This window comes from Podarcis tiliguerta (genome assembly GCF_965153285.1).
Source record: "Podarcis tiliguerta genome assembly, chromosome: 2".
Taxonomy (NCBI): Eukaryota; Metazoa; Chordata; class Lepidosauria; order Squamata; family Lacertidae; genus Podarcis; species Podarcis tiliguerta.
The window spans coordinates 113,909,539-113,934,377 of NC_139535.1; the positions used below are offsets into that span (position 1 = coordinate 113,909,539).

The window sequence follows — 24,839 nt, forward strand, 5'->3', positions numbered from 1 at the left end:
AACCCTGGAGAATAATCCTTGGGACTCAGGAACCCTACCCATTTTAAGGAGCTTGGAACCTGGGCCTAAATATGTTCAATTTTGCAGCCACACATTCTTTCATTAGAGCTTTAAAAGATTGCACACACCCTCCCTTCATTTAAATACATTTTGCAGAATTTAATTTTTTCTGGTGGTGGTGGTACAATCGTCAAATGAAAACAGAGCTGCTATTGACTAATCACCGGTTCCCAGATCACCAGGGAACCCAGTTGCATTCAGCATGTATGTATGTGGAGGGTGGGGAAGAGGAGGACAATATGTTTCTTAGCACTGGCCAGGTGGCAGTCTGCTGGGTCTACCATCTGCCTGAGTGCCATTCCAGGAGCCAATTAACTGAGCTGGTTGGTCGTGGGCAGTGGCGTAGCGTGGGTTGTCAGCACCCGGGGCAAGGCAAGTAATTTGCGCCCCCTAACCCGTGGATTTTAGCAGGGGGCAGAGAGCTGCGAGTGCGAGCGAGCCCCCCCAATGTTGCGCCCGGTGCGGCCGGCCCCCCCTCGCACCCCCCACGCTACGCCACTGGTCATGGGGGAGGAATAAATTTTCACCATCAATAGAAGTTCTAGCCCAGGTTTCAGCACAGCCATTCCCTTCATGTCTCCCACCTGCCCTTATTTCACAAGCATTTATCACCTTGTCCCAAATAGAAGTTAGCAGCTTGCAACTGGGGCTGGGAAGGAATCTTACCTACAACTCACAACTGGCTTTAGTATGATGGGATGTTGGCCTTCCTCATAACAACGGGTCATTGTAGCTAATCTTACTTCTACTCAGAGTAAACCTATTGAAGTTAATGGACACAACTTGCTTAGGTCCATTCATTTCAGTGGGTCTATGCTGAAGAGAGCTTAGCTGGATACAACTGAGCGGTCTTTTGGAAGGGGGATCAATTATGTCTCACAATACCATCACTCCATTCTGGATGGTACTGGGGACACTGAGCAGGATCCATAGCCAGGGTGGGTGAGGAGGGGGACTCCTCACTCCACAGTATGGACCCCTAAAATGCTCATGGAATGCCACCTCACAGCTGCCCATGATGCCAACCCACACCATACAGGGCCTTTCTCCCCCAAATGTTGTCCATCATGTGGGCTGCATGGATTCATCGATAAGCAGCTAGGTTTTCGGATGCCTGAACCCTTCCCCTTGTTGTTGTTGTTTAGTTGTGTCCAACTCTTCGTGACCCCATGGACCAGAGCACGCCAGGCACGCCTGTCTTCCACCGCCTCCCGCAGTGTGGTCAAACTCATGTTCGTAGCTTCGAGAACACTGTCCAACCATATTGTCCTCTGTCGTCCCCTTCTCCTTGTGCCCTCAATCTTTCCCAACATCAGGGTCTTTTCCAAAGAGTCTTCTCTTCTCATGAGGTGGCCAAAGTATTGGAGCCTCAGTTTCACGATCTGTCCTTCCAGTGAGCACTCAGAGCTGATTTCCTTCAGAATGGATAGGTTTGATCTTCTTGCAGTCCCTGGGACTCTCAAGAGTCTCCTCCAGCACCATAATTCAAAAGCATCAATTCTTCAGCAATCAGCCTTCTTTATGGTCCAGCTCTCACTTCCATACATCACTACAGCTTTAACTATACGGACCTTTGTCAGCAAGGTGATGTCTCTGCTTTTTAAGATGCTGTCTAGGTTTGTCCCTTCCTTTCCACCATGCCAAACCCAGCAATCCATAAAACTGTGGTCATTTAACTACATTTCTATCCTGCCCAGAGTAGCCCATATTTTAGCACGGTTCTTGCTCCCCTACTATACGCAATTGTTGATTAGTCGTTTAGTCGTGTCCGACTCTTCGTGACTCCATGGACCAGAGCACGCCAGGCATTCCTGTCTTCCACTGCCTCCTGCAGTTTGCACAATTAACAAGGCCATGAGAAAATTAACAAAGTCAACTTGACCATCCTATCTGAACGTGGATCTCACAAGACCCTGTTCCAGCACTGTCTTCTGACTCTCCGTGGGTTCCAAGCTTGTAGCAGAAACATATCACGTTCACTCAAGCTTCTCTTCCTATAAAGATGAGGACTACAGATGTTTTAAAAAGCAATCCATGCTGAAGCTCTTAGCATTCCGGATTCCACACTGGAAACCAAACTCTGTGGGTGTGTAGTGCCCCTTTGTGTAAGCTAACAAACAAGTCAGCTAACTCTAGTCTCCCAAACTAGGAAACTATATTTAATGAAGCCACAGTTTGAAGTTGGCTTAATATTATCTTGTTCCAAAGCCATTAAACAGTTTCTTGGTTTAGACAAAACAGGAAGATACAGTTAACCGAAGATTTCCTGTCTTCATTTGCAAACACAGCCCCTTTCCGCTAGTGAGCAGCCACAAGGCTCATTTATATCTTGGCTTATTAAGCTGAGTTTTAATTGTCCAAGGGTGGCCAATATTTCTCAACAAATTAGCCATCAGGTGTTTTTGTTATTTTTTAAAAAAATCTTGCTACATCCATAGATTAGCTAACTAATGAAAATATGTTTGTGTTACTACCAACACTGTGATTCTTTTCTGCACTATGTTGCTTTTTTCGTTTCCTTCTGAAATTCTCCTGGACATTCCTGTCTTGCGTATATAGGTTTGCAGATTCAGAACTGTACATCGTGCATTTGGTAAACCTGCCTGGGGCACACGAAAGCTCATGCCATGACAATTTTTAAGGTGACACGGGACTTTTTTGGTTTTGCTTACCATCATTTCAAGTTAGTACCAATACATTAAAACATCAAAAAGCTGTGCAAGCTTTTGGGAGGCAGAGACCTGAGAAGGCATCAGAGGAGGGAGGGAAGGAAAGAGGGACAGAGGCCAGTGTTGCCCGCAGGACCCCAGACCATCATTCAAGGCACCCCAGGGTGCCACAACACACTGGTTGAAAACCACTCCATTAATGAAAAATGACAGAGGGAGAGCCACATTTGCCTCTTGAAGCAAAAACAACCAGAGGGTCTTGAGGCAGCTTAAAAACTAACAAATTTATTATGGTGTGGGTTTTCGTGGATTTAAGCTCACTGCATCAGATGCGTGAACTGAAATCTTAGTTGGCAGGTCGAAAAAGGAGACAATTATAAGGTGGGGATTTAATGGCAATGAAATGCAAAGGTGTCAGTTAAGTGCTTCAGAATATATTCTAAAGAGGCACGACTTTCGCTTTTTGCATCAGCAGATTGGTAGGAATTGCTGAAATTATATTAACACCTATAGAGAGGTAGAGAACCATTCACAAGAAACAGCCACAGACAGCACAGGTACCCTGGCTGGGCTAATGAACATCCTTTGTCTTCATTTAACCCACACGGTATAGCACTGAACTTCCGGCTGAATTGTGATTTAGCTGTTTCTTCTTTTGACGTCCCTGTGTTTCAGAATGGCTGCCTTTAGGTCAGTAACAGTGTGTTCTGGGAGGCTGAAACATCCTCACTGGTTTATTGCTATTGTCACTTTCTGATGTCAGATTTGCACCTATCTATTATTTTGCCTAGAATAGAGACTGATCTCTCAGACCTATTAGTAATATGGGGCAGGAAACTCTCCAGTGCTTTATTTTTCCATGGATTTTTGTGTGTGTGTGTGTTTCATAAGTTTGTTAGGAAAAATGAATGGATGCCAATGGCAAATAAGTATTATGCAAGCTTGGCCTTTTCAAAGTTTTCACTTTGCTTACTAAATACAAGTAAAAGATGCAGAATTAAGTCACTCTCCAGGTCATCAGCAAATTTCTCTAAGCAAACTGAACATTTCCCCTAATTCGCATAAGGTATTTTATGCTGGAAAATTTACACCACTAAACAGAATGCAGTAGGGCACTGTTAACAGATGATAGCATAAATCACATTGGAATAGAAGATGAATGAACCCATGATACTTTGGATCACATTATCAAGTCTTGTAAAAGCATGCCAAAATGGACATGGGGTGGGGCAGATTAGGTACCTGGCTCTGTCACAGGATCTGTTTCCTGTGCCCAAAATTTTGTTAGCTGGTTATTGCTGATGCAGAGTTTTAGGTTAGGTGCTGTCTGGAAGCAACTACAAGCCAGTGACTTCCAAGGCCTGTGACAGGGAAGTGCCATTGTCCAGGACGGGCTCTAGAATCCTGATGATATGTCTGAGTGGTTTCAGCTGAGAAATAAGTGACAGCAAGCGGTGGCCTGTCATTTTCTCTTCTAAGCCTGCCCTGTAGATTGTTCCTGGGTACCATTCTGGCTTTGTTGATGCATTATCTTGCATCAAATTCTTAAGTAGTCTGTCTGATGACCCTCAACAGATGTGGTTGTATCATAGGGCTTAGCTGTAGACAATGGACTCATGGTTTGTCCTGGGTGGAAGCTGGAAGCATGAAAGCACATTTAGCAACCAACACTTCCTACGAATCATGGTTCTAATGTGTCCATTGTGCAGTTGTACAGTAGTATACAAAAGTGGACCTCTTGCATAGATTGTAGGCTAACATTGATAGCGGACTGGCAAGTTACTGGGCTGCATCCAACTAAGTTCTACTCAAACCCATGGAAATTAATGGACCTAACTTGGACAATTCTATTATTCTATATCCATTCATTTCAATAGGCCTACTCTCAGGATAATGAACACTGGAACAACCCACTGAAGTGGCAAGTACGTACTATCCATGAGTCCGTATGACAAAGATGCCATCAGCGTATTTCATGTAGAAGAGAGGCTTTTGGGAATAGGAGTTGAGAAAGCATTGTTTTAAGTGAGTCATCAAGATGCTAGCACACTGTGGAGCCAAGCAGGTACTCATGCCAGCACCATCAATCTGAATACACATGTTCTCCTCAAAGTGGAAGTAATTATGGGTAAGTACAAAGCGGCCAAGGGGACGCGGGTGGCGCTGTGGGTTAAAGCCTCAGTGCCTAGGGCTTACCGATCGAAAGGTCAGCGGCTCGAATCCCCGCGGCGGGGTGCGCTCCCGCTGTTCGGTCCCAGCGTCTGCCAACCTAGCAGTTCGAAAGCACTCTCGGGTGCAAGTAGATAAATAGGGACCGCTTATTAGCGGGAAGGTAAACGGCGTTTCCGTGTGCGGCTCTGGCTCACCAGAGCAGCGATGTCACGCTGGCCACGTGACCCGGAAGTGTCTTCGGACAGCGCTGGCCCCCGGCCTCTTTGAGTGAGATGGGCGCACAACCCTAGAGTCTGTCAAGACTGGCCCGTACGGGCAGGGGTACCTTTACCTTTACCTTTTACAAAGCGGCCAACTTTGGTAGCCATGTAGTTCCATCTTTGTGGAGGAGGATTCTGGTGTAAAGGGTAGTCTCAATGCAAATGCCAACTAGGGTGGAGATTGTCAAAAGATTGCCATTTTCTCAGAAAGTCGGTGGAGTTGATGTGCCTGTTTGGGCCATATGAACTTCAGAATTGGACTATGAATTAATGGTGCTCAGCATATAAGGAATACAAACTGGAACACATTATATGAAAATAGGTTCCAATGAACTGGGAATTACAGCTCTACTATGTGGTTGTTAACTGCCCTGAAACTGGTGGTAGAGGAAGAATACAAGCCGGCTTAAAATAATTCTGTAACATAGGGGTTGGGAATCAGATGTTGTTGGAATACAACTCCCATGATCCCTGGCTATTGGTTGAGGCTCTTGGGAGTTGGAATCCAACAACACCCAGAAAGCCACAAGTTGCTCCTCCCTGTTGTGATTCTTGCGTAGTATTGTTTAATAAAAGAGCAGAATTCCATTATTTCTGTTGTAAAATAATGTAAAAGGGGGGGAGCAAAGTGTAGTCATTTACCCGTCTTCTGTCTTTCAGCAAGGCAGAAAGCACTGGCATAAAATCTCAAGTGTCTTTACAGATTTCTTTCTCACTTCTCAGCAGATGCCTCCTGCACAAGAGTGGTTAAAAGAGTGGAATGGGACACATTTGCAATGGTAATTTTATGAAAAGGCACCTGTTTCGTTCTGATTATTTCAGGCGCAACAATGTTAGTTCACTTTTGCAGCAAAACGTGAAAAAGTAGTGTTGAGATAAAAGCTATTTCTTGATCTCTGGAGGCAAGGGGAAACAGAGGGGGGTGGGGGAGAGAGAGAATGCTCCCAGCACAGAAGGGAAGACAACATGTTAATATATCATAAAATTAAATGAGGGTAATATATTCGCTTTCCAGGCTACAGGAGGGAGAAGGTGGAGCTTAGTTTGCCATCAATGATTAAAAAGGTTTGAATGTCAGTATGCAAATGAGCTGCAACTTTCATTTCCTCCCATGTAAATGATCGAAATGTTTCTGAAGTGAAATCTTGTTCCACTTAATGGTGTTTTGAATATGCATTTTTCCAAAGGCATACAAAAACAAGGCACACAGGACCCCTTCTGCTTTACAAAGGCATATAGATCAGAGAATAACTACGCTACGTCTTAGTTTTCTGTACAACTAGCTTTTAAAAGTTAACCCTACTGACACAGGAGTTGATTTTAGATAGCAATCTTGCCCCACGGGAGTGAGCAGAATATAAAAGGGGTGTGTAGCCGCAGATCCTGTCCAAGAGAGAATCCCATTGTGAAGAAGGCCTAATCTCAGCACCAAAGACAGTTACAGTGCCAGAGCTCAAGGCAGAAGGGCCATTTCCCAGCCTTCAAAGCTGAACTCTTCCCTCCCAACTCCTCCCTTCCCCTCACTAATACAGTGGTGCCCCGCAAGACGAATGCCTCGCAAGATGGAAAACCCGCTAGATGAAAGGGTTTTCCATTTTCAGAGGTGCTTCGCAGGACGAATGTCTCTATGGGCTTGCTTCGCAAGACGAAAATGTCTTGCGATTCCTGGGGGTTTTTTTCCGCTCCCCACCCCCTTTTTCTAAGGCACTAAGCTGCTAATAGCCTTTTAGCAGCTAATCCGCTAATCCCTTAAGCCTTTAATAGCCGCTAATAGCCGCTAAACCGCTAATAGCGCTAATAGCGCTAATCCGCTAATAGGGTTGCTTCGCAAGACGAAAAAACCGCTAGACGAAGAGACTTGCGGAACGGATTAATTTCGTCTTGCGAGGCACCACTGTAACGTATTTTAAAGGATGCAAGATTTTACTTTTGAGCTTCTGCTGCTACTAGTGGAAAGGGAGACAGCTGGATCAGTTAGTTCAAAAATGGATCCAGATGTCTTTATGTATTATCCACAGAAGAACCTCCCCAAACTGGAAGCAGATGTTTATTTATTTCATTTGAATCCTGCCTTTTCTTCAAAGAGCTCAAGGCAATTAACATACTAGCGCCCCCCCCAATTTTATCCTTACAACAATCCTGTGAAGTAGGTTAATGACTGGCCCAAGGTCACCAGTGAGTTTCTTTGTTCTGGGGATCTGAAGTGGTCTCCCCTGCCATCAGCGTCACAACACCAAGTGCCCTGGGCAGGGATGGGCACAATCATCTTCCATCACTGATACGGAAGGGGGGGGGCATGTCTTCTTCACCTCCTTCTTCACTACAATATATCCACTTATTTCCAATTGTCAATGTCAAAAGGGACTAAAATCTATAAAATTCATAGAAAATCAACGTGCCAATTTGCTCAATTTCTCTAGGACTCCATGACACCTCCCCTGTCCTCCATAATCCCTCAAGCAAGGTGTCAAGACCCTAATCCTGTCAAATCACTCTGCCAAGCCTTTCCTCTGGGCAATGCCAGGTGGCAGACTATGCATACATGGACCATTGTCTTCTCATCACCTGTACTCAGGATGTGCTTATCTGCGCATATCTCCAGCTCTGCATATTCCCCCCTCCCTCCTCCATATGTTCATCCTGTGTAACCCAACCTCTTCTTAATGTATTCATGATGTAACTGGGATGTATTTTGCACTGTATTCTGGGACATGGAGGGAAGTTTCAAAAGTTCATGTCACCCCTTTCTCGCTGTTCAATCTCGCCTTGAATCTGTTGAGCAATAAACATGGATCTTCTGCAGTTTGCTCCTGTCTCCGGCTGAGCTCATTTTCCTCCGCAGGGACCCGCGGACTTAGTCCGACGAGCTGGGTGGCAGAGCAGCCTCGCACCCAGATTTTACCGTAACAATCACCCTGTGATGTCTTTGCATGGCACAAACACTTCCATTAAAAGAGTTATATTCAGACAAGCAACAGTATTGTAATGGAATGTAGACTGAACAGCTGCTGGAAGAGATGGGCATGCAGTAAAGTACGCACCTCACAAAACTTAGTCCTTCACTACACCATCACTGTGGGTATAAGCCTCAGCGCCTAGGAGTTGCCGATCGAAAGGTCGGCGGTTCGAATCCCCGCGGCGGGGTGCGCTCCCGTCGCTCCCAGCGCCTGCCAACCTAGCAGTTCGAAAGCACCCCCGGGTGCAAGTAGATAAATAGGGAACGCTTACTAGCAGGAAGGTAAACGGCATTCCGTGTGTTGCGCTGGCTCGCCAGATGCAGCTTGTCACACTGGCCACGTGACCCGGAAGTGTCTGCGGACAGCGCTGGCTCCCGGCCTCTAGAGTGAGGTGAGCGCACAACCCTAGAATCTGTCAAGACTGGCCCGTATGGGCAGGGGTACCTTTACCTTACACCATCACAAAGGTGCCAAATGAGGCTTTAAAAGGTAAAGGATCCCTGACAGTTAAGTCCAGTCATGAACGACTCTGGTGTTGCGGCGCTCATCTCGCTTTACTGGCCGAGGGAGCCGATGTTTGTCCGCATACAGTTTTTCCGGGTCATGTGGCCAGCATGACTAAGCCACTTCTGGCGAAATCAGAGCAGCGGATGGAAACACCATTTACCTTTCCCACCAGAGTGGTACCTATTTATCTACTTGCACTTTGACGTGTTTCCGAACTGCTAGGTTGACAGGAGCTGGGACAGCTCACCCCGTCTTGGGGATTCGAACCACCGACCTTCCGATCGGCAAGCCCTAGGCTCAGTGGTTTAGACCACAGCGCCACCCATGCAGCAAATGGGACAATTAAAAGGCAACATAAACAGACAGCCACACCTGCGGTTGTGCACATAGGCTTGAGGGAAGCTGCAGCACTGCCTTCCCATCAAAAGCAGAAGTTTTTGCTCACCTCTCAGTATTTGTTACATGCACAAACCAAACTGTGGGCAGTTTAGAGGTTTAGAGGTACTGATCCATTTAGCTCAGTAAAGTCTGTAGATAATTGGAATGATGGCACTTGGCTTCAAATCACTACTCAGCCATGAAACATCCTGAGTCAGTTGAAGTTCCCGAATTTTTAACCTAAACTTTTAGGTTTAGGCAAGAGGAACATGTATGCCTCCCTGAGCTCCTTGGAACTGCAGGATGAAAATGTTATTTAGGAATACACTGGGCAATGATTATCCAAGTGTCACACAGCAGACCCTTGTGGCTGTATTACCTAACAACCTTTTAAAGCTTTCCCCATCCATACAGTGTCTTGAGCTAAACACCAGCAGTGTCAGGGGCTAAACTTCGGTCATAATACTTACATGTAAAGCATATGCTCATCTGGTGAGTCACTTCCAAATCCATGTACACGTGACCAAAATAACTGCAACCACCAAACACTAGGTCAAATACAACCGGTGGCCTGCACACTTTAACAGTGCACACATCTTTGCCTACATGGAGATTATATTTGAGCCACAGTTGAATCAACCTTTATACAAAAAGACACACAAGCAGCGGTTGCCATAGCCAACTGTTTTATTAGCCTCGAGGCATATTCAGCCCCATTGCGCAGCAAAGAGAGGAATGATTTCTTTCTTTTTACAAGGCCCCCTCGCTTCCTATCAGTGTTGAGACCTCACAGAGTTGGTAGAACTGTGTCCCATTTCACACTGCAAGCAGAGACTGACATGCCTGAAAACACTGTCATAATCCTCACCTGGCATCTAGATTTCGATGCAGAGATTATTTCTCTTTTTAAGTACAGTGGTGCCCCGCAAGACGAATGCCTCGCAAGACGGAAAACCCGCTAGACGAAAGGGTTTTCCGTTTGCAGAGGCGCTTCGCAAGACGAATTTCCCTATGGGCTTGCTTCGCAAGATGAAAATTGACGAAAATTTTTGAGTTTTTTTTCCACTCCAAAACCCCTTTTTCTGAAGCGCTAAGCTGCTAAAAGCATTTTAGCAGCAAAACCGCTAATCCCTTAAGCCTTTAATAGGCATTAATAGCCCTTAAACTGCCAATAGCGCTAATAGCGCTAATCCGCTAATGGGCTTGCTTCGCAAGACGAAAAAACCACAAGACGAAAAGACTCGCGGAACGGATTCTTTTCGTCTTGCGAGGCACCACTGTACAAAGGAACATTGATTCAAGACAGCCCACACTTGTGGTTTGAAATGGTACAGCTCAGAGACAGCTTTGCAGCTTCAGTGTGAACTAGTCTTTGGTTTGGCCAGTCCTGCTTGTGAGATTCTGGTTAGCCACTGTGGGAACAGGGCGCTGGACTAGATAAACCTTTGGTCTGAGCCATCAGAGCTCTTCTACTGTTCATATGTTCAATCTGCGGCAAAATTTGTAAAAGTGGAGAAAGAGGAGGAGAGAGGAAGTACGAGAGGTCAAGCTGTCCTTAATGTCCTCTGACCTTCACTCCCCAGCCCTTATTCCTTGAAATGAGGGGTGTATGAGACAGATGTGGTGTTAGTTAGAGATCCATGATCAGATCTTGTTGTACTTAAAAGAGAGAGAGACTTAAAAGAAGCCATGGAGGAAGAGGCCAAATTGAAAGGTGTTGGGAGAGGGCTGAGATCTAAGCCTTCATTTCTCCAGTTTCAACAAGTTACACTGAAGCGACCACTAGACATTCAATTGGGAGAGGAAGCTGGGGAGAATATTATTATTATTAGTAGTACACTACCTTTCAGTGGAACATCACAGGGTGGTTCACATCAGAAAAATACAGAACGAGAACACAAAATACATTAAAAAACCCCCAAATCAATAACTCCCCTTCCACACATTTAAAAAGCCTTAGCATGTTAATCAGCCAAAGGCCTGGTTATAGAGGAATGTTTTTGCCTGGTGCCTACAGATATGTAACGAAGGCTCCAGATGAGCCTCCATAGGGAGAGCATCCCACAAACGGGGAGCCACCACAGAAAAGGCCCCTTCTCATGTTGCCACCCTCCGGACCTCTCATGGAGGAGGCACACGAAGAAGGGCCTCAGGTGACGATCGCAGGTCGGTTTATTCGGCGGTCTGTGATGTATTCCAATCCTCAGCCATTTGAGTCTTTATAGGTCAAGACCAGCACTTTGAATTGGGACCCCAAACTAACTGGCAGCCAGGGCAGTTGGCACGGGATGGGCATTATATGCTCAAACCGTTTTGCCCCGATAAGCAACCCGGGCTGCCAAATTCTGCATTTCCAGTGGTCAGATTAAAAGGGAAAGTATCCGCTTCTTTTGAAGCCCAACAAAACAAGGAGACCCGCTTGGCCTGTGGTAGCAAGGAAGCCATGCCCGACATTGCATACAAAAATGCAAAATGCCCTTCCCACCTCACCCAATTTTGGCCGCCCTGTCGACAAACTCCGCCACCCGCCAGGTCCGCCTTCCTGCTCACAAGACCCACCTAGATACCTGCGACATTTCGCGAAGTCCCGAGGAAGCTCCGAAAGTGCCGCCCGGCTTCGCTGCCCCGGACTCGACGCCAGCCGCGCCCCGAGGCGCCCTCGCATTCCTCGGGCATCGGGGGCTGAGCTCCGGCGGGGCCGAGAGGCTCCGGGGCTCACGCCAAACGCTGCCCGGCTCCCTCTTTCCGTTTCCCGCTCGCGCCCAACTGCCCGCGGCGCCTCCGAAGCCGAGCGCACCGCTTCTCCCCGGGGTGCCGGGAGCCTCTTGCCTGGAGGGCCGCCCCACACGCCCCCGGGACCCCCTTTCCCTGCGAGCCCCTCGGGCTCCCTTTCCTCGTGCCCAGCCCCAGCTTCAGAGGGGGCGCCCTCGGCACCCTCCTCGAGTCCCGCTTCCCCGCCACGCACCCCACACCGCAGGGGGTGCTCCCCCCTCCGACCCCTTCGCGTGGGGACCCAGCACCCCACTGCCCCCCAACCCAGAGCCCCCTCTTTCCCCGCGGGGGCTCCCCAAGCAGCCTCGCCCTCCTTCGCGCTCGCCTCTTATCCACTTATGATGCTGTCCGTTCATTAAGTTTGCATACCGCCCTTCGCCCGAGCAGGGCGGCTTGCAGCACGAAAATGCCTTTGCCTCCCTCTCTAACCCATTTCTCGGCAACGGCCCCTTTGCTCCTCGCCGCCGGCTCCTGCCTAGCCGGGCTCCAATCCTCCAGGAGAGCCACCTCATTATTATTATTATTATTGCTATTATTATTATTATCCCCCCCCCCCCCGCTTTTTCTTCCCTACCAATTCCCACTGCCACCCTGCCCATTTCCTAGCCAGCCTTTCGCTTTACTCGTGCAGTCCAGATCCTCCCCCCACCCCACCCACCGACACCCCCCCCCCGCAAAAAACCGATCCCTCTACATTCTTTTCGATGGAGGGCCCCCCCAAGGCAGATGGGGGGGGGCTGCCCTGCCTGCGCCCCCCGCCCTCCGCGCGCCCAGGGCTGCCTCGCCGTCCCCGGCGTCTCCCCCGCGCTCCGGCCCCTGTTTTCCTCTCTCTTTATCATAAATATATAAATTATGCTAATTAAGACCATTGCATATTCACCGAACCGGGTCCCCCCCGCCCCCCACCCCCAAGCACCGGCCCCGCCGCCGCCCCCCACCCCACTCACCGCTGCGCAGCCGGGAGGGACCCGCTCGCCCCCTGCCCGGGCCGGGGCTCCTCCGAGCCGATCTTTCCCCCTCCTCGTCTTCTTTTCTCTCTCTCTCTTTCTTTTTTTCCCGGGGAATAATTAAAAATTCATCTCACAGCAGCGGGAGCGAAAGGCGCTGCTCGCACACGCACAAAAAGAGGGGGGGGGAGAGGAGGGGGGAGGCAGCGCCCCCCACCCCCAGCCGGGCTCAAGCCCTCCTGCAAGCGCAGCCCCCGAGGTTTTGCACCGGGCCTGCCCCCCCGCCGCAGCCGCCCGAGCCCCTGCCCCGCCTGGGGGGAGAACGAGGGGGCAGATTTCGGCGCTGGGGGTTTTTTAGCTGCTGCGTCATGAACATAATTTATGCAAAGGCCTTTGCCGCATCCTGCACAGCCCGCGGGAGGACGCTAGGGGGAGCTGGGGAGCCCCCTCCCTCCCCGAGGCCCCGCCCCGTGTGTCCCCCCCCCCCCGGTCCTCAACAAGGTCCGAAGTGCTTTCTCTTTGCAAAAACGAGGAGGTGCGTGCACGGGGTGGGAGGGGATGAAACCGAGGAATGCCCCAACGACTCCTTTGCCCGGGTCGAAGCATCCTTCGCAGCCGGGTTTAGTTCCCCACGGCCTGCAAAATGCTTCTGGAGCATAGCTGTCAACTTACAGATTTGAAAATAAGGGATCAGCAGCCCAAATAAGGGATTTTGCTTCATTTATACAGAAATCCGGCACTGATGGAGCCATGCTGCTTTTGCTGCGACTGACTGGGTTTTGCAGGGGGTTGGGCTAGATGATCCTAAGGGTCTACAACTCCCACCAAAGAAGAGGGGCAGACAAAACTGATGAACGACGTCCAGATGGCAAAGCTTACAGGCAGAATTAGAAACCAGGAAGAGGACCTCTTTAATAAAGAATGGGGAAAGTTTATAATTTGTTTGTAAAGCTATGGTCAAGAGTTACATACATTGGTAGGATTGACAGAAAACTTGTAAAAATTTGAACTATGGATGGACAAATGATTTATAAAAATAGAGTGATGAAAGGGATGCAGAGGGGGAAATCACTACATTACGATGCTGCACTGGTTGGAGGGGATGCTAAGCAGCACCGGGGCTGCCTGGCGCCAGGAGTTCCATCGGCCCTTCCCTGCCAGGGAGAGAGGGAGACAGACTCTCGCCCACGCCACCCGCGAGCCCAGCATGAGGCAGTTGCGGTGCCGTGGTGGCCCTGAAGTGCCGCCCTTCTGCGTCCCTCCCCATCTCCCCCTCTTTCTCCTCCCTCAGGCCGCCTCCTCAGCCGCCGCCGCCGCCTCCAGCTTCCCCTGGCAGCGCAGTGGAAGTCTCGCAAGAGAGGGGCTGCCTGCCCGCTGGCCGCCACCCGTCTCCTCACGATGCGCCCCTGAGGGGGAAAAGGGAGAGACGGAGACGCGGCAGCTCGTGCGCGTGCTCTCGCGGCGGAGGACCCCGAGCCGCTGCTTCCCTCCCGAGCCGGGCGAGCATGAAACCTGGGAAATTTAAGGGACATCAGCAATAAGGGAAGCAGCCGGACATGGCGCTGGGATAAGGGAGTTTCTCGCCAAATAAGGGACGGTTGACAGCTATGTTATGGAGAAACATCTGGGGGTTTTTTATTATTTTAAAAAAAGTTTGAATGCATTCCAGCAGATCTTGGGAGAGAGAGAAGGCAGTTTGGCAGCCTGTGATTGCCTGGGAATTCTGCACACATTGACTTCGGAGTAAGTCCTCCCCATTGCACAAACAGGACTTCCTTCTGAGGAGATATGCATCAGGGGTGCCCACTTGAATAAAATATTGTGGGGGCCCAGGTAAGCCCAGCCCTGCATAATCGATCGCACGATGCAGTGCACACACTAGTTGAATGGGAATGCCTATCAACTTGGGGGTGGCTCGGCCCCCTCAAATGTTTTATTGTGGGGGCCGAAAGCCTCCATGGCCGCTAGGAGTTGACTCCTGTGATATGCATAGAATTGTGTTTCCTCTTGTGAAAAGAGGAAAGTATTTATTTCACTGCAGCTGTTTCACTCTAGATTTTGAGTGTGACACGGAGAGGAGCTGGGCAAAAAAACTGTGCACTTGTGTCTTCTTCAGCAGAAAGGTCAGTGGACCGATGTGCTTCATACATAAATAAAAATTCCACAAATGTTGTCAGCAAAGAAAGAGATTAACTTTTTAAAAAGAAAACAAACCATCCCTACAAATTGCCAGCCTACTCTACTCTTGGGGTGATTATTCTCGGGATGTCAACTTTTTTGGGGGTGGGGGCAGAATTCTCCAATCTTTCAGTAGTTCCCAAATATTTATCAATACGGTCTACCAATTATTTTTTTAAAAAACCACATTAGGGATCAGTAGGAAAGGGTCTGAAAATAAAACTGCCAATATCACAACACTGCTATACAAATTTATAGCGTGACCACACTTGGTTATACAGTCTACGGTTCTAGTCATCACAACTAAAAAAATGATATAATGTAGAGCAGCGTTTCTCAAACGCGGGTCTCCAGCAGTTGTTGGACTACAACTCCCATTATCCTTAACTAGCAGGACCAGTGGTCAGGGATGATGGGAACTGTAGTTCAAAAACAGCTGGAGACCCAAGTTTGAGGAACGCTGATGTAGAGCACACAAAGGCTCAGAAAAGGGCAACCAAACGTATTAAGGGGCTTGGAGGAACATCTCTATGAGGATAGGTTACAACATTAGGATTTCATAAAAAGGAAAGTAAGTGAGGACAACACAAAGGTGTATAAGATTATGCATGGTTTAGAGCAGACATGGGCAAACTCGGCCCTCCAGATGTTTTGGGACTACAACTCCCATTATCCCTGACCGCTGGTCCTGTTAGCTAGGGATGATGGGAGTTGCAGTCCCAAAACATCTGGAGGGCCGAGTTTGCCTATGCCTGGTTTAGAGACAGTGCATAGGGAGGCATTTCCCCACCCTCCACCTTTTCATAATACAGTGGTACCTCGGGTTAAGTACTTAATTCGTTCTGGAGGTCCGTTCTTAACCTGAAACTGTTCTTAACCTGAAGCACCACTTTAGCTAATGGGGCCTCCTGCTGCCGCCGCGTCGCCAAAGCACGATTTCTGTTCTCCTCCTGAAGCAAAGTTCTTAACCTGAAGCAATATTTCTGGGTTAGCGGAGTCTGTAACCTGAAACATATCTAACCCGAGGTACCACTGTATATGTAAAACATGTCCTCCACCCCAAGCTATCACCCATATTCCATGTCATATTTCACAAACGACACCCGCAATAGACATTCGCCTTCCCAACCTCTATAACTCATAATGCACTTTTGGATGTAATGAATTAACAATTACCATCGACATCTCCAACCCAATTAACCTGTGTCACGTTTAGAGAAGAAAAGAACACAAAGCGCTTCTCCAGGTAGACAAATGGAGAAACTCAGGATGGTCATTGTGTGAAACATTTTAATCCTGGGCCTTCAGAAATGCAGTCAAGCTCCCCACGCATAGCTACTAGTAGTCTTAAGTGTGAAACTGATGAACTTACTCTGCCCACCTAAGGATCTGTTTCAATGCCTGCTTGGAGAATTCTTGTCTGAATCCGGTTCCAAGAAGCAAGTAATATTACCGTATGGATGCATGCTAGCATATGCTGGAGTCAATGATTCTTCAACATCAGCTTCGTTGGACTGGTCATGTTGTGCGGATGCCTGATGATCGTCTTCCAAAACAACCAGTGGCATAGCGTGGGTTGTCAGCACCCGGGGCAAGGCAAGTAATTTGCGCCCCTGCTGCACTGTCCCTCCCCCAGATAGTCCCTCGCTCTCTCTCCGCACCGCACGCCTGGCACCCCCCCTCCACAGTGGGCGGCGACCCGGCGGCTCGGATCGGATTTGCACAGCCAGCACTGCAGTGAGAGAGAGTGAGTGAGCCAGGTAGGGGTAGAGAGCTGCGAGTGCGAGCATGCCCCCCCCGAAGTTGTGCCCGGTGCGGCCGGCCCCCCCTGCACCCCCCACGCTACGCCACTGAAAGCAACTACTCTATTCCGAACTTAAAAATGGAAAGCGTAATGCTGGTGGTCAACAAAAGAGGTTTAAAGACTGTCTCAAGGCAAATCTTAAAAAAAAGTAGTATAAACACTGATAACTGGGAAACACTTGCCTGCGAGCGCTCCAGTTGGAGAACAGCCTTTACCAAAGGTGTCATGGGCTTTGAAGACACTCGAACTCAGGACGCAAGGGGGAAACGTGCTAAGAGGAAGGCACGCTTGGCAAATCCACACCGTGATCAACTCCCGCCTGGGAACCAATGTCCCCACTGCAGAAAGACGTGTGGATCCAGAACTGGCCTCCACAGTCACTTATGGACTCACTGTTAAAACTGTGTTTATGGAAGACAATCTTACTCGGCTACGAGTGAAAGAAGAAGAAGAATACTGGAGTCAACACTGTCAACGTTTTAATTAACAACTGCATCCATTATGATAAAATGTCTTTGCACTTGTACAGCTGGTTTTCTGAGACATCGTATTGCTGTTCGGCCGAGAACCTAGTTTGCATGTGCTAATGCTATATGATGATTATGAATATTTAAATACTTCCATCTTGTTGGATTTCAGATTCATTTACATACATTGGCATACCATTATTATAATAGATTCAGGAAAACAGAGCACATTAATTTTTAACTCATCTCAGAGACCAGCAGAATTCCTTTTTCAGCCACCACTCAATTTTTATTCCTTAGCAAATAGCTCAGGGGGTGGGAAAGCGGGGGGAATTATACTAAAATTAATAGCCGAAAGAAATGAAGTTCCCCCCACATGATTGCTATCAGATACTTTCTGTATAAATCCTCTGTGTGCCTCATTATTCCGCTGTTGATTACTCTATATTCCAACTTTTAAATTTCCTCTTTCTTCTTTGTTTTCCACACATGAAATTAATTTCCCTTCTCTGGGTTAAAGCCACATTTGTTTCATTTTCTGCTGTAAATGTCATTCTTTACAGAAGTGGTTTTTCAAACATAATACAGTAGTGTACACACACCCATTTTAAAAACATCCTAATGCGATTATCAACACACACATCGTGCAAATGCACACTAACCTCTATGATCATAACTCAATTTGCATTAAGACACATTTTCATTTAAGCACTATTACACAAATATTTTAATAATTTTGTGTAGAAAAGCACACATAAAAAAAACAGGTTTTTAAAAATTTAAATTCATGGTTAAACTGGAAAAGTAGTATTGCAGGTTTGAAGATATTGTAGATATAGGCTCACCTGCCCAATATGTCGCTTTGCATGCCAAAACCTCTCAGAAAGGACAGAAGGATTGTACAGCTGTCCTGGGTTTTGAAAAGTCAATTTTCTTGCTGTCAATCCCCCCCCCCCCCCCGTCTCCAATCCATTCAAACTTTCACCTTGAGCAGTATGAATGGTTTCTCACAAGCATCCAGAGCATAATAGAAGCAAGGGAACGAAAAGAAAGAAAGAAAAAGATTGTTTTGATCCCATGACAGGGCCTTTTCAGTGGTGGCTCCCTGTTTGTGGAATGCCCTGTCTAGTGAGATGCATTTGTCTCCCTCACTACTGACTTTCAGGAAAAAATAAAATAAAACATTCCTGTTTACCCAGGAATGGAAAACACTGACCCTGGCCACCCTGAGATTGCTGGCTGATAAAGTTTTTAGCCGTTTCTACAGTGTTTTAGCCATTTCTTAAGAATCATTTAAAACTGTTTTTATCTGTCATTAAAAAAGAAATAAAAAGTTTTTATCACTGCTGTTTCTGCTGTCCTGGGCTGCTTTGGGAGGAAGGTTGGGCTGTTAATGGAAATAAAAATAATATAATAATAATAAGTAATAAGTAATAAAAATGGGGATCTCTAGGCTGACAGTCATTCGATAAGCTGCAGCTGGTACTTCCCTCCCCTTCCTTTCCTGGTTCTGAGGAAACTTCTTTTTTTTTATAAACTCTTTTTATTCAAAATTAAAACAAAACATATTATCCAGAAACATATCATCCTTATTCCCCCCCCCCCATTTTTCCTCCCTCCCCTCACCCTCCCACACAACCCCCCCTGGCTTCCCTCAGTTCCAGTCTTTGATTTCTCTAAGAATGCTGCTTTCTGCATGTTACACAGTTGTATAGATCCTCAAACTATTTAGCTGACTATTATCAATAAAAAGTTTGTGAATGTTTATTCAAAGCCAGCCAAGGAGTCCAGTTCGCTTTGTTGCGTCTTCAAATACTTTGTAAAGGGTTCCCATTCATCTTTAAAGTCACAGTTATCCTTGTCCCGTAGCTTGTATGTCAGTTTTGCCAGTTCTGCATAGTCCATCAATTTTTCTTGCCATGATTCTTTAGTTCTGAGGAAACTTCAGGGCCTAATGGTGAGGCTGTTGGGATACTGCCAGGGAGACAAAGTCCATCATGACTCCACGCCGTCTCCGGACGTCCATCGATCTCCCGTAGACACGCAGTATCAGCAATTAGCGACACGAGCTCCAGAAATAGCTTGCCACATTCCAGAGCCGATGCACGCTCTATCAGCAGATTATGCACAGCGAAAGATGCACGCAGGAGAGCATTATTTACAAGTTTATTTCTGCGTTGATCAGAACAAAGAAAAACATGACTGCCTGCTTCAATGTTCCGGCAGAGAGAGACGAAAACAAAGACACAACAGAAACATCCTGTGAAACAGGAAATACGCTGACTGTGACACAAACATCCTGCTCCCTTTTAAGGTGGAACGGAAATATCCTAACGGGCGGGATGTGCAGGTGAATTTATTAGCTTCCCCCGTCTCTCTCCCTTATCCTTCTCAGCTGGCCCAAATGGTATTTAGGGTCCTTTGCCTGAGTCACCAAGACATTGCAAAGGGAAATCTACAGTCCAGCGGGGCCAGACTGGAGAAGTTCTCTTAAAAGCTTGAGAGTGCTGAAAATGGAATTTGAAAATGTCCGCTTAGGGCATGTAAAGTAGACATAAAAAGGTTTTCTTCTTTGAATTCCCATGTCCAAGAGTGTAGCTTAAAATGAATAAAAAGGTAAAGGACCCCTGACAGTTAAGTCCAGTCGCGAACGACTCTGGGGTTGTGGCGCTCATCTCGCTTTACTGGCCGAGGCAGCTGACGTTTGTCCACAGACAGTTTTTCTGAGTCATGTGGTCAGCATGACTAAGCCGCTTCTGGCGAACCAGGGCAGTGCACGGAAACGCTGTTTACCTTCCCGCCGGAGCGGTACCTATTTATCTATTTGCACTGGTGTGCTTTCGAACTGCTAGGTTGACAGGAGCAGGGACCGAACAACGGGAGTTCATTCCGTTGCAGGGATTCAAACTGCCTACCTTCTGATCGGCAAGCCCAACAGGCTCAGTGGTTTAGACCACAGCGCCACCTACTTTATTTATTTACTCTTTACTTATTTAAGTGGCTCTGGGTTTCTCTGAAAGAAAGGGTAGACTTCACAAGAACCCCTTCGCTTGGGTGAAGCTGCATTGTCAAATAACCAAAACTTTGGAGTGTGAAGAAGGGGTGTTGCTTCAGAAAAGGATGACATAGTTAAGATACCTAAGGGTATTTTTCGTGCGAGTGCCATCTCCAAGTTACAGGGCCCTCTAATGAAGTCCCCGGCAGTGGGATCCTAACCTTCTACCACCTGTGTGCCCAGGGAAGGGCCATAGCTCACTGGTGGGACACCTGATTTGCATGCAGAAGGTCCCAGATTCAAGCTCAGGGCTCTCTCCTAGGGGTACCTGAGAATGCCAGTCTGAAATCTCAGAGAGCTACTGCCTGTGTAGACCACTATTCTTCAGTCTTGGGTCCCCAGGTGTTGGTGAACTACAACTCCCACCATCCCAGACCATTGGCTAAACTGGTTGGGGAAGATGGGAGTTGTAATCTAAGATCATCTAGGAACCTATAGTCGAAGAATGCTGTTGTAGAGACAATCCTGAGCTGGATGGACCAATGGTCTGATTCGGTGTAAGCAACTTCCTGTGTCCCTGCTCCCCCATTTCCCCATGTGCTTACCTCGCTACAGTGGCTTGGGTGCGGGTAGACACCTCTCAGGAGTGAGCCAGCAATAAATCACATGGAGTTGTTGTTGTTTAGTCGTTTAGTCGTGTCCGACTCTTCGTGACCCCATGGACCAGGGCACGCCAGGCCCTCCTGTCTTCCACTGCCTCCCGCAGTTTGGTCAAACTCATGTTTGTAGCTTCGAGAACACGGTCCAACCATCTCGTCCTCTGTCGTCCCCTTCTCCTTGTGCCCTCCATCTTTCCCAACATCAGGGTCTTTTCCAGGGAGTCTTTTCTTCTCATGAGGTGGCCAAAGTATTGGAGCCTCAGCTTCACGATCTGTCCTTCCAGTGAGAACTCAGGGCTAATTTCCTTAAGAATGGATGTGTTATAATGAGCACAGCAACTCTTCATCATATGGTCTTGATCTTATGAGGCAGTTGTGGAGACTGAAGGTCCCCAGCTTCCCAAAGCTGCCTAAGTCTACTCCTCTCCCAAGTCTTTCCTAAGCAATCTGAGACTACATTGGCCTGCTTGCCTTTGTTCCTCCCACTTCATGATTCTCCTGGTTCTGGGAGACCAGTGAGGAGGGGAGCTTATTGCAATAGGAATCCTTCTTCATCAGCCTGACTCATCTCTCTTCCTTGGCCTCCCTCCTCTCTAGCTCCTGCTTCTGGACTGCTCTCTGCCACAGACTCTCCCTGCTCACTAAACCTTGTCACCCCTTCAGTTTGTGACACCTCATCCTCCCAGTCTTCTCCCTCTTTTCCTTCTGAGCACTCAATTCTTGTCCCACCACCGCACCCCGGGCTTGGAGCCTTCTTTCCTTGGTGGTTCTCGGGCTGGTGCCTCCCATCGCTTCTCTGTGTCCAGCCGGTCCATGACACCACCTCCTATCTTATGTGTTATGTACTGAAGTTCTCACCCTGGGCCAGCAGGGGGATACTGCAGATAGTTTTCACTCAGGTCCGCATATGCAAATTAGGAATTGAAAGTGACGTTCAGTGATTGGATAGTTACAGAAAGTTGTTACTGTTGCTTTGTAGTTGAGCTCTATATAAGCAGGTTGCCTGAACCCTTCAGTTCAGTTCTGTTCTGGCCTGTGAATAAACAAGAGCTGCCTGAAGAATAGCTGTGCCATCTGATATGTTCAACCACAACTTAACATTATGCTCCCATTGTGCCTGGAGCAATGCTACATAGGTCTCTCTGGGACAACGGCAAGAGTTTTAAATGGTGGGCAGCTTCCTTTCTGTTGTCACCAACACCAGAGAAACCGGGACCTGGGGGAACCAGATAGGTCAGAACATCGGCACCGGGAGACCTTGCTGGGGTTCTTGGGCCCCAGTGGCTGCCCAAGGATGCTGAGGGCTGCCATTAGCCCTCTTCATACATACATTTCCCATATATTGCTCAGCTTGGTTATTTCCAGGCACCTTTGCCAGTCTGCCAGCTCTGTAGCAACAGGGGTCTCGGGCAACCTGGCTCCTGCTTTCACACTGTTGACGTGGACAGCCTAAGAGACACCTCCTGCAATCCTGACTTTACTCTTAAGTTTATCCAGACCTCTTTCTCAACCTTTTTCAAGGAAAATGAAGAATATTTTATGGCCATGAATTATTTAAGCTTCATGCCTGCATAATAGCCTGATATGCATATTCAGCAATACCCTGTGCGCACACGAGAAGTAAACTTGGACAGCAAGGAAATGTGATCTGTAGCTCAAAAGGCTTAAGGACTTAGTCTTGATGGAGGCTTTCTTCAGACCTAGGGAAGTTTGTGCACAAGGCGACTATGTGGGGGTTTGTGTGGACCGCACCTCCTGAAACAGGTACAATATTCTTCCAGGTATCTTACATTTGGTCGGGCTTGAGAAGGGTGCTTGGGGTCTGCTTTATTGTATAACCCAGCAGACATCTGATTAATAATGCAGTGAGGAGATTTCACCCCTCCCATATCCAAGAATCTCCTGAGGAGTCTGCTGATTCTGCAGAGAGGAGGAGGTGTGTTCTGCTCTCTACTTATTCTGCTCCAGCACCACATCAAAGAGTCAGTCGGTCAGTGAGTCGGTCAGTCAGTCATTCAGTGTGTCGGAGAGAGAGAGTGTTAGAGAGAGATTGTGTGTTTAGATAAGGTTGCTGCTAAGAGCAGCTGCAGACACTCAGTGCGGTTTAGCATTCATTTATGCTTAGGCTCATTTAGCTCTGTATATAGTTGTATAATAGTTGTAGATAGAATAAAGACGATATTCTACAGAGCTGCTCTCCGAGTTGTTTATATACTCTGCTGTACTCTGCTGTGCGACGACTGTCTACTTGTGGAAGTGAATCCGGTGCTCACAACTCTAAGCTGTGAGTCCACAGCACTTTGACCTGTTCCTGTGCAGAAGGTGGTCTCTGGAAGTGCTACCCAGCTCGCCTAGCCCAGTCAGGGCTGAAGTGGATGAGTCCAGTTAGTGGCACTGGCTCAAGGGCGATGCTGACATGCAGTTCATTAAAAAAGAAGAAGAAGTTCATTTATACAGTCCCCATGGGAAAATTCAGGGAATGGCATTGATGAGTTGTTCCTCTAGCTGTGTCAAAGGCAAACGCTTGCACTCTCCAAACTGTGAAACTACGCTAAACTCAGTTCCAATTATTGTGATGCATACAAGAGGGAAGGCAATCTCACTCTTGTGACACAAACTGCTCAGGTTCAGATCAGCTTCATACTCTCCCCCTTCATTTACTCAGATTTTTGTTGTAAAATTAGAACTCCTCCCCCAAGTGCAGAACATAAAAAGGTAAAGGTAAAGGGACCCCTGACCATTAGGTCCAGTCGTGACCGACTCTGGGTTTGTGGCGCTCATCTCGCTTCATTGGCCAAGGGAGCCGGCGTACAGCTTCCAGGTCATGTGGCCAGCAGGACTAAGCCGCTTCTGGCAAATCAGAGCAGCGCATGGAAACGCTGTTTACCTTCCTGCTGGAGCGGTACCTATTTATCTACTTGCACTTTGATGTGCTTTAGAACTGCTAGGTTGGCAGGAGCTGGGACTGAGCAACGGGAGCTCACCCCGTCACAGGGATTCGAACCGCCGACCTTCTGATCGGCAAGTCCTAGGCTCTGTGGTTTAACCCACAGCGCCACCTGCGTCCCTGCATTAAAGGTGAGTAAAGTAACATGCCGGCTTGCTCCTATTACATCGAGTTTAGCCCTTAATGTCTGATACAGACTGCCAATGTGCCAGCCTGCCTTTACACATACAGCTTGATCCTTGCCATAGTTATGCAGAATGACGCATGGATGGCCCTGCATAAACCCACCACTGCATCTATTGCTGCTTCATTTCATCATTGCAGATCCCTGAAATGAGAGCCTGGGTCACAAATGCAAAACCCAGGCTTATGCTGGCAGAAAGAAAACTCGTTACAGCCATCTGCTGGATGATGGGGGGCTAATAATCATCATCATTGCTAAGATGAATTGGATTTTTAAAAAAATATTTTTTAACAAAAACACGTTTTAAGGGCTGAAATAGGAGGGTTAGACTGAAGATTTGCAATCTGGTTTCCACAGTATGGATAGATGGGGTCAGAAATGTGAAAGAAAATCTTGCAGACAGGAAACTACCAAAATAGAAATTTCTACATACACCAGCCTGCACATAGGAAAAAAGGAAAAAAGAAAGCAGACAAGGATACGACACTCTCTTCTTTGCTATGACAACATCCAAGAAGATAAGCTTTAAAATAACTAACATAACCTAAAGCTGATGCTGAAATAACTAACAAAGCATTAGCTTGATGCTAATGAGCAGGGCTCTTTGACTGGTGCAAGTTTAACAGCCTTAAGGCTTAATTAAACTTAAAACATATTTGCAAGTTATCTGTTCCTTCTACTGATCTCTTATGCATGAATTTGGACATTGGTTATTTTTCTAACCGCAGCTCCTTAGCAGAGAAAAGTAACTCCTGGGAGATTAAAAAATGTTCCCATTGTTGGTGCATATATATAGAGAGAGAGAGAGAAAGAAAGAAAGAAAGAAAGAGAGAGAGAGAGAGAGGGAAGAGAATTCCTGGATGCAAAGATCCAGGTTTGGAGC

General features: G+C 47.5%; 1 protein-coding gene across 1 annotated transcript in view; it reads right to left on the minus strand.

The window, feature by feature from the left end:
- POU6F1 (POU class 6 homeobox 1) overlaps positions 1–13,194 on the minus strand; it is a 40,375-nt gene extending 27,181 nt beyond the window's left edge. Inside the window, exon 1 of the mRNA XM_083427549.1 lies at positions 12,723–13,194. The gene's annotated coding sequence lies outside the window, so the exon portion shown is untranslated. The remainder of the gene's footprint in view (positions 1–12,722) is intronic.
- Positions 13,195–24,839: the final 11,645 nt, after the last annotated feature.